Source organism: Protopterus annectens, chromosome 2.part2 (assembly GCF_019279795.1).
Source record: "Protopterus annectens isolate FY-2018-M chromosome 2.part2, PAN1.0, whole genome shotgun sequence".
In the NCBI taxonomy this organism is placed as follows: Eukaryota; Metazoa; Chordata; order Ceratodontiformes; family Protopteridae; genus Protopterus; species Protopterus annectens.
The window spans coordinates 69,161,366-69,175,643 of NC_056730.1; the positions used below are offsets into that span (position 1 = coordinate 69,161,366).

Genomic DNA, 14,278 nt, shown 5'->3' on the forward strand with positions numbered 1-14,278 from the left:
CCCTGCCCGCCCCCTGGATCCAGGCGGCGCTGCTCAAGCCCGCCAGCCCGGAGGGCGGGTGAAGATAGGAGCGGGCGAAAAAAAAGAGAGCTCCCCCAGAGGGGGAGGCAAGAGCACTCCCATCTGCATCTGGGCCTGGATGAAGCCAAGCGGGGGAGGTTGAGTCCAGGGGAGAAAAAGGGAGGCAGGGGGCTACCACGCTAGGGGGGCAGGGGCAAGGCACGGGAGGAGAAGCACAGTCTGGGGGGGGAGGCCCGCCAGAACTAGCTCATCAGCCGTGAAAGCTTGTGACCCATACTGAAGGAAGCACGTTATATATATAAAAGGAGAAAGGGTAAACTTATCACACACACAACCAGTCACTCAGAAGAAAAACCTCACAAAAGAGCTCTGAACCTAGCTGTTGCTTGAAGGCAAACTAGATCTGAGGTCAGTTAGGGCAAGCAGGGGATTATGGGTAAGGGGGAGCTAGGGAGCTCGATCTATGCTATGTTATTGCTGACAAATGAAGTTCCTACTTCAGATACTATTTTTGTCTTGGGGCAGGAAGGCTTTCTCTTGGACACAGTCTATGACGGCTGCCAGAAAGAGGATCCTTGTTTGAGGGAAAGTTAGGGATTTTTGAAGATTTAAGATGAGACATAACTGAAAATAATCTATAGTGATCTGCAAAGCATTCAGGGCCCCCAAAGTGCATTTTCCCTGAATGGGACAGTCTAAATATGGGTAAATATGAGCCGCTACAGTTTTGCAATGTGTCCTCAGAGGAGTCAGGCATTTTGTGAAAACTCTGGGAGCAGTAGGTAGCCCAAATGGTAAAGCACAGAACTTGTAGTGGGGAATCTGTTGCTACAAATCACAGATATTTTCAGAGACTGTCTGCTCTGGGGACATGGATGTAAGGATCCTTTAGTTCTATGGTGACCATGGAGGCACCTTGAAAAACAATAGGCAGTAGTTTCTGCAACATAACCATTCTGAATTTTGGGATGCTGAGGAAATTGTTTAGCTGTGAAGGCTCCAGGATGGGCTTCCAAGTGCCCTCTTTTCTTGAGACCAGAAAAATCTTTGAGTAAAAGTTTTTCCCTTTTGTCCTGGAGAGACAAACTAGATGGACCCCTGCTGAAGTAGTTCCCTGAGGATAGGTGGTAAGAGGCTTTCTTGCTCTTTTGGTGGTTTAGGTATGCCCAAGAAGGGTGGTATTTTTCTGAACTGAATAAAATACTCCTTCTCTATGGTGCTGAAGACCTATTATTCCCTGGTGAAGGATTTCCCACCAGATTAGGAAGGATAACAGTCTTCCTGCTAGAGGTTTGGAAGTGATGGAAACGGGAAAATGAGGGTGGGGTAGAACATAGTCACAGTTGCTTTCTGTGCTGGGTGGGTTCTTTGCAGTCCTTTGTCCTTTGTGATTGTTCTGTTTGCCATCGTCTACAATGACCCTTACCATGGAGTGGCTTCCCCTTGTCTTGTTTAGGTGGGAAAGGACAAGGTTTTGAAGGGTAATTCCTACTGTATCTATGGGTCAGAGATGGGTAAAATTCTTTCACAATTTTAATCTCCTTTCCTTTTTTGTTCAGTTTCACAAAAACGTGTTCAGCTGGAAGACCGAAAAGGAATTTCTTGCCCAACGGGGCATCCAGTAATTAAGCCTTTACTTGAGCTGACAAGGGTTTGGTTCTCAGCCATGCATGTCTGCAGACAATCGGTTGTGGCAGCTGCTCTGTATCATAGACACATTTTAGGAAGTGTCTGGAAACTTGTAAAGGTTCTTTGGCTATCTTCTGGATTTCCTTGGATAAAGTTCTGTCTGCAATAGAGCCAACCTTAACTAGCATTTTGACTTGAAGAGATTGAGGGTACTTCAGCATGAAAATGACAAAGCTCTTTTAACTATTATGGCAGAGGCACATGCTTTCTTCCCAAATCTGTCTAGTAGTCTACTTTCTATCTTTACGCAGGAAATGTCTTGCTGGTCCTTTAGGTGCACCTTTTGTGGATTCAGTGAAGACACTACAAAGATCAGCCTTTGCATTTTTATACAGGTGCTTCTGTGATTCAAGCATTCTGTACGACCTGTCTGCTTTTCTAGTAGCAGGAGATATAGAGTCAGGGTGTAGAGTTACGTCTTCAAAGACATCATCCAATACAACATGTACAGGAAGCATAACCAGTGGGCTGGGTGAAGGCAAACTTAGCAGTTCCTTGTAGTGGGTCTGGGCATGGGAGAAGTGCTTACTTTCCTAACTGAAAACCTCCTTTATTATACGTAGTATATCCTCAAAGGAAAGATTCTCAGGAGGAGAGGCAGAGGAGATGTTGTCATCTGAGCTTATGTTTGGGTAAATTTGAGGTGGTACGTGGCCAGAGTAGGACAATTCTTCCTCATCCTCTGAGGCAGAGGAATCTTCCTCTTCCTGAAAAGCTACTTCTCTGCTCCTTTCAGAGGGAGAGGGCTCTATAGAGTTCATGAAGGCCATAAACTCCTGTGATATCTTAAGGAGGTCTTGGGCCTCAGTCTGAGGACAGGTGGTGGTGAAGCAAATTAAGTGATTTGCTTCGGTTTCGTTGCCAGTTTTAAACGGGTGACTGGAGAATGGGGTTGTCTGACCACAACTTCAGTTGCAGCTTCAGTAGTCAGGGAAGACAGGGAGTCTTCCTCAAGAGCCACGGCATGAACACTGGAAGCTGATGCCTGAAAAGCAACCTCAGACCCAACCAATATGTGAGCTGTGGTGATAATCTTGGGTAGATCAGAAACCATGGTGTCCTCCCAAGGGGTCACGCCAGAGGGTTTGGGCTTAGGAGTCGCTAAATGAGGGGGCTGCAAATGTGCCTCACCTAATATGTTCGTTAACTTAAGACTGCTGAAGCTTTTTTTTTTTTTTTCTTGGAAACATCAGGGTCCTTAGCCTTTCTGTCTTTCTGGAATGACACTAGCAGACGCCAGAGTCTGCAGAGGCCTGCAGTAGATTGTGACAGCAAAAAGGAAGATAAAAGAAATTTCCATAAGGGCAGCAAGTACATTGGCCCTACATTTGAGAGTTTTCACAAAACAAACTTAGATGAGGACTTTACATAAGTACTATAAGACCAAGCAGGTAACCAGTACAGTCTCTCCAGTACTGAGATGCTATGTTTTTATATCCCGGGAAGGAGCCAGGCAGCAGAAGTCTGCAACAGCTGTAGATGGTCAAGCGTAACATCAGGTAACCCCAGGAAAAGGGTACTTCAGTAGTCCAACCATGAAGAAATCAGAGCATGCACAACCATAGGCAAGTTGGTTGATGGAACTGTAGGCTTAACCAGGAGATGTTCCTCAGATGATAAGATAAATAGTCCCTTGATGGTTAGACAATCAACAGATATCACACATCTAAATTATAGACCTTTGACATCAATTCCATTTTGTCAACACTGTATATGAAGGCTTATGAATAAACTGGAGCACAAGAATTTTGAATGGTTGCAACCAATTATCAGTCATCTATTTGTGGATGCACTCCATGCCCAATGCAGGTTTATTCAAGGCTGTCACAAGGTCTTGCGGGAAGGAGTTGAAGAACTGTGTTGTCAGCAAAATAGGAAACATAAACTCTTCCTGCACATAACATCTCTTATATGGACAATGTACACAGTGAACAGTAATGGACTCAGACTAGCACTCTGCTGTACCTCGCATGCCAGGGAATGGACAGTGGTAATTAACTCAAGACATAACTGAGTACATCTAGTGAAGAAGCAAACCACTGTCAACAGCACCCAAGACACTCCAATAAAGCTGTCAAATGGTTGAGAAAGACATCATGGTCCACCACATCAAATGCTGAACAGAAATCTAAAAAGACTAAGATGGAATAATAATGCTGATCTCTTGCTGTCAGGAGATCAATAAGTACCCTACCTAGTGTAGCCTTAAGTGAAATGCCTAGGTGGAAAACATGACTACAAAGAATCACGGATTTGTTTTAACAATCAAAGGGGAGTCTAGCTGCGCAACAATAACCTTTTCAAAACCTTTAACAAAAACAAAGGTTTGAGATAGGTATTTAGTTGCTCACAATATCAACATCTAATTCTGCCTTCTTGAGAACAGGGGTACCCATGTCTCCTCTACATAAGAGAGAAATCTTCCAGTATCAAGGAACAAAGTGGTAATCTTGCAAAGCATCAGATCCAAGACATACAAGCAAAATGCAAAAAAAAAAAACTTGGATGGACAAGGATCCAGCCCACAGGTGGCCAGCAGCATTCTGGAGACCATTATGTAAGCCATGAACAAGACATCTTAAATTGAACTGATCCACTGAAAGCCCCTTTAAGTGAATTCAGGCTAACATTAAATCTGAATGAGGCAAACTTAGGAGCAAAGTACCTAGCAGCAAGCTCACATTCTTCTGCAGGCAAAAATGTCTGGGTGGCAAGGCAAGACAGACTACTGAGCCGGATTACTATCCAGAAGAGTGCTACTTGACAGTTTGCTGCCACTGAGGTTTTCTGAGACAAAAAGAGATTTATCTTGACTTACCTCAGCCTAGTTGAAAAGTAATACTTGTCTAGTATAAGCTTGTTGTCCAGCAGGCAAGTACAGCACCATCTTCACTATACCCTCCAGAAGACGAGTACAGCATCATCTTCACCGTACCCCTCCATCAGGCGAGTACAGTACCATTTTCACTGTATCCTCCAGCAGGCAAGTACAGCACAAAAAAATCAAAATGTGCCCCTTTTAGGCATAGGAATTAATGATGTACCTCATCCAATCCCTTCATCATCAACCAAAGCAAAGGACTGCTTTGGGTTCAAGCTTATATGTGAGCCCAGTGGTGTAGATCGATAAAGCTCTGACTACAGCACAGGCAACATGAGTTAGATCAGTGTCTCAGGTGCTTACAAGAGCTGGATGGGGAAGGTTGGTAGTGAGCAACTGCTGCTGGCTTGTGTGTAACCTGGAGAGAAGATGGCTTGGCTTACCATAATGGTGACACCTAGTGGAAGCACTAGGTGTTTACCTAGTAGAAATAAAGTCAGCCGAGCATGCACCGTCACAATACCTAGTACCAGTAACCTAAGTGGAATTTGGCATGCATGGAATGCTTTCTTTCAGCAGACTAAAACAGGTTTGCCACTGCTGCCGGGTGGGGTCAGGGGATAGCAAGCAGGCCTGTTCTCTACCACCTGACTGTCACTATGGAAGAGAAGGCCAATCAAGATTCTCAGGCAGGCATAAAATGGTCTGTAAGGCTCTCAATCTGTCCAGGAAAGTACAGTGGCATAAGTCTTGCTTATCTGTAACAATAGATGCTCAAATTCTTCACTGCTTCAGTGGCATTTCAGGTTATCTGAGAGTAACCCAGTACTGGTCAGCTTTCAAAAGCTTAGACTCTCCTTCCTCTCTCTTCCTGTGACAGCTGACTGCATATGTGAAGCTCTTCAGACTCAGGAAATGAGTGCTTAGGCTTTTTCGCTTCACCTAAGGAACAGAGGAAAGCACCTGAAACCAGAATCATCTAGGAAGCGAACATTTGCAGCAAATCACAATACCATACAAAAAAAAAACAAATCCAACAATAAATGAATCAAAATGATTGAAACCCACCTCAACTATGTAGAATCAGGGGGATGGAGGATGGGTGCTGCCACTGAGGCAGTGAAGAATTAGAACATCTACTGTTACAGGCAAGTAGGACACAACTGTATTATGTTCATCATTCTCACTGTCTTGGTGGCATTTTGGGTAGAATCCCAAAGCTTACTCAACCAGTGAGGTGTAAAGATAAAGATCCAGGAGCCCATGGAGAATGGTCCTAGCAAAGCCTGCTCTGGAAATTGAAAAGGAATCCAGCGAACTTGCTGGAAAATACCAAATTTCCTCTAAAAATAACAGGCTGCCATGAAATCCTAAATGGCCTCTTTAAATCACAATTTGTCTTTCAGTTTTTGTGCTCACAGAATTGCCGACCTTGCATTCACATCATTGCTTCAAGGCCATGGCCTTGCAACATCACTGGCATCAGTCATGATGACATCAACATATCTGCAAACTCAGTGCATAGCTGACTGTGAAGCAAGTGCAAATTGCAAGGGTAAATTCTAAACAGCACAGCAGTTCTAATGCAAATCTACAACACAGTAAAAACCAAGAAGAATGACTAACAAAGTAGCTTTACTGAGGAGCCAGAAAGAATTAAAGCAGCAGTAGTGACTAGTCGGCCATCGAGAACTGCATAAGGTAAGTAAGGGGTCAGAATGGAGAGATGATAAATTAGCAAGTTAAAGGGAGTTGTATTCCTGGAAATGAATTTATCCTCAAGTCTTGGTAAGTACTTTCACAAGGTGGACCCTGTTTTTCACAAAATCTCACCAGGATGGGACTGATATACAGACTGTATTTTATATAGCATATATCATGGACAGAAGTAGGTTAAAAAATAAAACAAAGATAGCTGGGTGCACAAGACCCAGGACAGAAAAGTGCCCAATCCTGGTAGGAGCTCTGGTGCCAGTAGTGGAAAAATGACAGTGTAGAATCCTCAAGACATGGAAACATTTCTACAATGGGGTTAGGCCACGCTCAGGGGTATCACGGCCCCCCGTTGTAAAAGGAAGTGATAGTCCACAAAAATCACAAAAACTGACAGGCCCAAAAAGAGAGCTATAAAGATGATAGAGTGGACTATTGAGGAGAAGAAAGAATTATGTATTGCTACTATTATTCAAGAAGCCCAGAATTTCCAGACAGAAGATATACAAAAAGATTAAGAGAGAAATTAGGGGAAAGAAAAATACTTGCACAAGAATTTTTTTTTATTTGAAGCTTCTGACAGTTTATGCTCATTAATACAACAGATTAAAAACATTACATAGACCAATAAATCTTCAGCCATTTGGGAAAAGAAATGACTGAGGAATTGCAAAGATATAAAGAACAAAATCTAGACATTTCTGAAAGGTAAAAAAAGAAATATGGAGATGGGAAAGAAAAAGAGATTTTATACAGTGCAATATTTATACAACAGACAAAGCCAAATTAATGAATACAAAAAAACATCCAAAAAATATTCAAAGCGAAATATAGGCCAAAAGGCATCCAGATATGGAAAATTTCACAGTACAAAAAAATAAGATCACAAAGAGGGAATGTAGAACAGAGAGTAGTAAAGTAGAAGTTGAAAAAATAGAAGCTGAAGTTATGGAATACATGCGAAGTGAAGGAGTTAGTGTAAAAAGTCTAACACAAGTTATATCACAGCATGATGGAACAAATACCCCAAGTAAGGGGAGACAGGAGGAGCAGGAGACATCTGAAGAAGAAATATGGACAAGGGAAACAAAAAGATTTAATATTGTGCAATATTTATGCAAAGGAAAAAGCAAAACTAATCAATACAAAAACAGCAGCACCAAAGACACTTGAAGATAAAGGCATCCAGATATGGAAAACTGTACAATACAAAAAATAAGAAAACAAAGACGAAAAGTAGAAAAGAGGATTAGTAATGGAGAAGTTAAAGAAAATAAAAACTGAAGTTATGGATTACCTGTGAAGTGAAGGAGTTAGTGTAGAAAATCTAACTTGATAACATCACAGCAGAATACAGCAATGGATTCACAAATTAAGGAGAAACCAGTGCAGTGAGAAACATCAAACATCTGATCGATTGCCGTATGAAGACACTTTGGAGCCTTCCACAGGAAACCAGTACAAACATTCAGTTAGAGTTGTGCAGCAAGGGAAGGAACTGGAAACTGGCAACTCTGACAAAGTAAATGTAGTGGAGTGATAGGCCAGTGAGTTTCCATATGAAAGAGCAATGGATGACGCAGGAAGAAACTGAAGAACGTGGCACAAAAGGTGCTCTGGAACTTTCTGTAGAATGCCCTCAGGAAATAGAGAACAAAAAATATGCCATGACCAACACAAACTGCTGAAATATTTATTCTCTCTCTGACTTCTCGGCTGAAATGCCTTCAAGGAGGATAAACACCAAATAACACACTCATTATTTATAACACACCCAATTAAACAATTAAAATGCAAATTAAACACTTCACTTAAAGTAAAACTCAGTAACATCTCAACTCACCTCATCTCAATAACTCTACAACAGAAGAAAGAAACTGTTACAAAAAAAGAGTAAAATCCCATGATTGGAAGAACTCCCTGGTCAGCCTCAGTAAGAAGCTGAGATCCCTCATAAAATCCTCCAAAGCTAGTTACGAAAACAAAATCGCCCCAAATTCTAAAGACAGCCACAAAACATTCTATAGCTATGTCAAGAATCTCAATGGCAACTCTCAGATCTGCTCTGAGTTACAGCACATTGGCACTAAATATATACAGAACCAACGAATATTTCCAACATCCTGGCCGATAGGTTCAGTGCTAACTTTACCCCCTTCTCACCCCCTAGAGGGCCCACCTCTGTACCGGAAAAATGCAAAGTTCCTGTAATCACAGCTGCACAGGTAATAACCACACTCTCCAAAGCCAAGAACACAGCATCCATGGGACCTGACAACACCTCAGGCAGCGTTCTACACAAACTACAGAACGAACTAGCACCCCACCTAAGTACCATGTTCAATCATAGCCTCACCTCAGGCTTTGTGCCCACTGAATGGTGCACAGTGATGGTTATTCCACTCAACAAAGGGGGAGCCACCAAGGACCCTGGGAACTACTGCCCCATTAGCCTGACAAGCCTAGTCTGCAAGGCTATGGAATGTATCATCATGGAACTTATAAACAATGACATTGGTAATCTCCAAACTCCGGACCACACCCAGTTCAAGTTTGTAAAAGGCAGATCATGTCTCCTATACCTGATAAGACTTCTTTGAAGCAGTCACCAAAGCCGTAGTTGAGGGTAAGGTGGTTCACACAGCCTATCTAGATCTTGCCAAGACTTTTGACACCATCCCCCACTCTGGAATTATAGATAAACTCACTAAACTAGGTATAAATCTCTATGTCACAAGAAGGGTTGCAAACTGGCTCACTGACAGAACCCACACTGTGAAAGTAGCAGACTCCAAATCCAACTTCAGACCAATGATAAGTGGAGTACCACAGGGTTCAGTCCTGGGTCCTCTCCTGTTTGGTATCTACTTCTCTGAAGTACAGGCTAACACAGAAGGTCTTTGGCTAACGAAGTTCATAGATGACTGCAAACTAGGAGCCATAATCGAAACTCCTAATGATGTGGACATCCTACAAAAGGGCCTCACTGAGACAGATGCCTGGTGTCAAAGCCATGGCCTCAAGCTCAATGCCAAAAAGTGCATTGTCATCTCTTTTGGTAAAAACTCTGTACCCATGAACTACCACATAGGCGGTAGTCTACTTAACACCGAAAGTGTGATAAGAGACCTTGGGACACAGGTGGACAATAGTCTCTTCTTTGATAATCACATCGCCACAGTAGTCAGGAAATCCTTCTATGTAGCACACCTCATCACAAAAGGATTCTTGTCCAGGAAAAGAGGTCAATGTTCTCCTCTACTCATCACTCATTAGACCCATTATAGAATACAGCGCCCCTTTTGGTATGTACCTCACAAGACATCTACAATAAAAAGGCCACAGAAATACCTCACAAAGAGGATTACTGGCCTCAAACAGATGCCCTACGCAGACCGTGTCAAAAAAACTCCAGCCTTACTCTGTCACATATTGCCTATTAAGAGGTGATCTCTGCCTAACATACAAAGCTATGTCAAACACAGAGCTGCTGGACATGCTCCACTTAAAGAAATCCCAATCCCACTGAGCTATACGCTCTAGGGATCTAAACCTTGTCACCACAATAAACAGAACATGCTGGAGGGATAGATTCCTGTCCCAGACACTTCCCATACTCTGGAACAAACTACCTATCTATATCAAACAAAGCTCTTCATTAGCTCTCCAAGAAAATTCTTGATGATTGGATGAGAGATAGGAAATTCACACCGGGGATCACTTCTGTGGCTCTTCTCGACAGGGGCACAGGAAAATAATTTTCTTGGGTGGCGAAAGCCAGGGTACCTTTTTGGATAGGCTTATATAGGCCCTAGGGCCAATAGCCTAGTACCTACCTATGAACATGGATGGGGGAGGTTTTGTTAACAATAATGGGTTCGTTTCTAAATTAAATGGACATCTGACAGATACATACTTTGTGACTACATATGGTTGTTTTAGTGAAATACTTATTAATTTGGTTAAATACTATTGGAGCTATATGCAATCTACTAGAGATTTTCAGTCATGGTTACTAGACAGACTGAAAATCTTTTATAAAGTGGGTAGAAATTTAAAAAAGTTCCTAGTGAAAGGGAAATTTATTATGCCCCCCATAAATGTGTATGGTATGACCTCTAGTTTAGGTACACAGGTCTGTGGGAGATGTAAGGTCTATAAATACATTGTAACTATTTTTGATAGTATTAATAGGCTTAACTTTACAGTTAAGGACCATTTTAAATGTGATACTGGGGGCATTATTTATGTCCTAAAGTGCCCCTGTGATAAGTTCAATATTGGGCAGTCCAAAAGGGCATTTAAAGTTAGACTATTAGAGCATATTCGTGATATTGAAAATGCTAAAGAATCTAGTTCAGTGGCAGTACATTTCCAGACAGCATATCAGGGATCTTCAGTGGGTTTACAAGGAACTATTTTAGAAAATAATTGAACAGATTTTTACAGATTCTTGTATAACAAATAGATTTCTATATAAAGAAGCTTTGTATATATTGAAATTCAACACTTTGGTACCTAAAGGAATGACTGCTGAACTTAATTGGAGAGTTTTACTTTAAGTGAAGTGTTTAATTATTTTAATTTGCATTTTAATTGTTTAATTGGGTGTGTTATAAATAGCAAGTGTGTTATCTGGTGTTTGTCCTCCTTGAAGACATTTCAGCCGAGACGTCCGAGACAGAATAAAGAGTTCAGCAGTTTGTGGTGGTCACTATTCTGTGGTTTTTGTTACATTTGTTTTCTTTTGTGGTTTTTAACTAACAAAAAATATGCCCTTAGTTTAGAAGAAAATGACCCAAGAGAAGAATTTTTGATTTAACAGAGATGGGCAAGCATATTAAGATCAATGAAAGAACTAGACTACAGAAAGAGAATAAAACCCAAAAAGTTGGAAGTTTGATAAAACAAATTAACAGAGTAATTAGGATCGTACATAGAAATTCATGTGATATAACAGAAGTAAATAGGACATATTACCGTGCACCTAAATTAATAACAGATAAAGTCTTACCACAAAAACACAGGGGAGTAAGGGAAAGGAAGGAGAGAAATGAAATCTAATGCCATCATACAAGTATCGAATAGAGAAAACCATAAATCAATTAAGACAAGAAGTGTCACTGTTAGAAGAGTATAGAAGAGGGAACAGATCAACAGAAATACTCAAAGACAGAGGTGATAAAAGCAATGCACAGTATCAGAACAGATCAGTTGCAGATCAAATTGCACTATTACAAATAATAAACTAAAAATATCAGCACAGGTAGAAAAACTTAGAAGATATGCAAATAAATATAAAGGAAAAGTACAAAATAAGTAATTAATTAAGGACCCTTAAAAGTTATACAGAGAACTGGGAAACCAGGCAAAAGGAAATGAAACACCACTAAAAAAGAAGAAAGATACATTTTGGAGAAATATCTATAAAGATCCTGTGGAACATAAAGATGCTGAATGTATAGTAAAAGTAAAAGAATAAGATGTTCAAATGTACAGGATATGAAATGGGATGAAGTAATGACCAGAGAGATTGAAACAAAGTTAAGAATTAAGAAAAGCTCTGAATTGGAAAATCCCAGGCTCAGATGTGCTCCCTAACTTCAGGCCAAAAGTATTAACATCCTTTACATGAACATTTAGCCATGAGTAAGAAGTGTTTATATTTGCACCCTGAACAGACACCAACCTGGTTAACGGTAAAAACAATACTCCTATTTAAGAGCAAACCTGCAAGTTATCCTACAAACTGCAAACCAATAACTTGCCTTCCCCACGACGTATATACTATACACTGGAATTAATGCCAACAAAATTTATAGCTGTTTAGAAGAAAACTCAATCATGGCAATAGAACAAAAGGGTAACAAAGGAAAGTCATATGGAACAAAGGTTTATTTGTTGTTAAATTAAGTCATAATGAAGAGATGTAAAAAGGAGAAGAATCTAAGTATGGCATGGAGAGACTACAAAAAAAGCATTTGATTGTATCCCACATTCATGGAGAAAAGAGTGCTTAATAATATATGAGATACACCTTACACTGATCGATTACATTACAGCAGCCATGAAACATTTGCAGACTACTTTGCAGTTAAGCTATGATAAAGGACAAATTATTATTCCAAGGATTAAAACTCAAAAGGGATATTCCAGGGTGACTCCACTGCTCTTTTGTCTTGTCCTTAACACATTAAGCTGTCTACTCAACAGATTAGGTCATGGCTAAAATTTTGCTTCTGGAAAACAACAAAGTGTAAAGATTTCTCATCATCTTTTTGTGGATGATTTAAAATTGTATAGTTCATCAATCGAGGAACTGAAAGCACAACTGCAAGTGGTCAGAACTTTTTCAGATGATAAAAGAATGTCATTTGGTTTTAAAAAATGTGCAAAAGCAATCCTTAAAAAAGGAAAGCTGCAGCACCAAGAAAACATCAGCCTAGGACAGGAATGTAATATAAAATAACTCGAGGGAGTGTATAAATATTGGGGAATTGATGAAGGATCAACAATAAACCATGAACAAATGTGAATAAAGCTTAGGAATATTTTAGAAGACTAAAATTAATACTAAAAACACTGCTGACATCTAGGAACAAAGTGACTGACAGGCCCCAAAAGGTGTTGGACTGACTGGACGGGAAAACAAGGAGGATCCTAATGAACTCTCTTCTCTCTCTTCTACATTGCTCTTCAAAAAATATCTCAAAGAATACTTCATAACACACTGGCTATGCCCTCGCTCTAACCCTGACTAACATCCCTTTCACTATCCCCCACTCCCTTCACTCATTCCCCTCTATTCTGTCCTATGATGTCTATTTGGTTTAACTAAAAATGCCAACCACTACCTAAGTATTAAAGGAGCCTGCCTCTCAGCTCTATTAAAGGAGTGACTTACTCTAGAAGTACTCACCTTCAACTTAGCTGTAAGCAAACATGAGTAGGCATGCCTGTACCCAGGCCTCTGATGTAAAATAACTAATCTTACATATTTTTTATTTTTTCATATTATGTTATCTTAAGTTTTTTTTTCCTCTTGCTGACTCTGTACACTTTTTTTATGTTTGATCTAAATTAATTTTCATGTCACTTCCTATTTGCATATATTGTATGCTATGATACTACTGCATTTAATGTATAATTGCTTATATCAGAGCTTTTCTCCCCGGGTCTCTACTGAAAATGGACATATATCCAGTTAGACTAGCTCGGTCAACAAATGTAAAATAAAAGAAAACAAATAAAATAAAATGCTTCATGCTTATCAAATGATTTATAAAAATCATTGTATACCAAGGGTATATATTCCCCATTCTGAAGAAGGTATGGGCCTCTTCAAAACTGATGTACAGATCTGCAGTCATAGTACTGCACATATCTGCTGACCTCACAAGACCCAAACATAGTGAAAGTTTTAAAACATGAGGAGAATAAGTCTAATATGACTTCACTGCTTAGTTTAGCAGAAGCATATCGGTGTAGAGTAGGAACAGAAATCAAACCAGAAAAAGGTAAAATAAATCAGGCAGCAACTGAATATACCAAAAAACAAAAGAAAGAATATAAGGCGAAGGATCAGATGAGAAGACAAGAAATGTGGAAAACTTATAAATATACTTGCAAGTATAGAAAACTCTTGGAACAACTTCATGCTGATTTGGACTGAACACGGAAATGGTTAAGGAGAGGTGAATTTATACCAAAAGACAAAAGGTTAATATTGGTGGCCCAAGATATTGGACTATGTACACGTTGGTTTACAAAGTCCATTGAACATGTAGGAGAAACAGACAAATGTAAATTTTGTAAAACAGAACTGGAAACAGTCACACATCTTGTTGCTGGCTGTGATATACTAATGACAGAAGGACTGCATACCAAAAGAGTCAGTACTGGGAACATTGCGGGTGGTGCGAAGAGAACTTCTGGCTAACAAAGACAACAACAAAAGCTAACAACAATACTAACTTCATGAACTTTAATCACACAAACTTAGCAATGGGTTCCATTCCCATCATAGTATTAGAA

The 14,278-nt window shown here is 40.2% G+C and overlaps 1 protein-coding gene across 1 annotated transcript in view; it reads right to left on the reverse strand.

Moving 5' to 3' along the window:
* The window catches only part of EIF2A (eukaryotic translation initiation factor 2A), a 1,204,316-nt gene that overhangs the window by 183,060 nt on the left and 1,006,978 nt on the right, over nt 1-14,278 (reverse strand). The gene's annotated exons all lie outside the window — the stretch shown is intronic.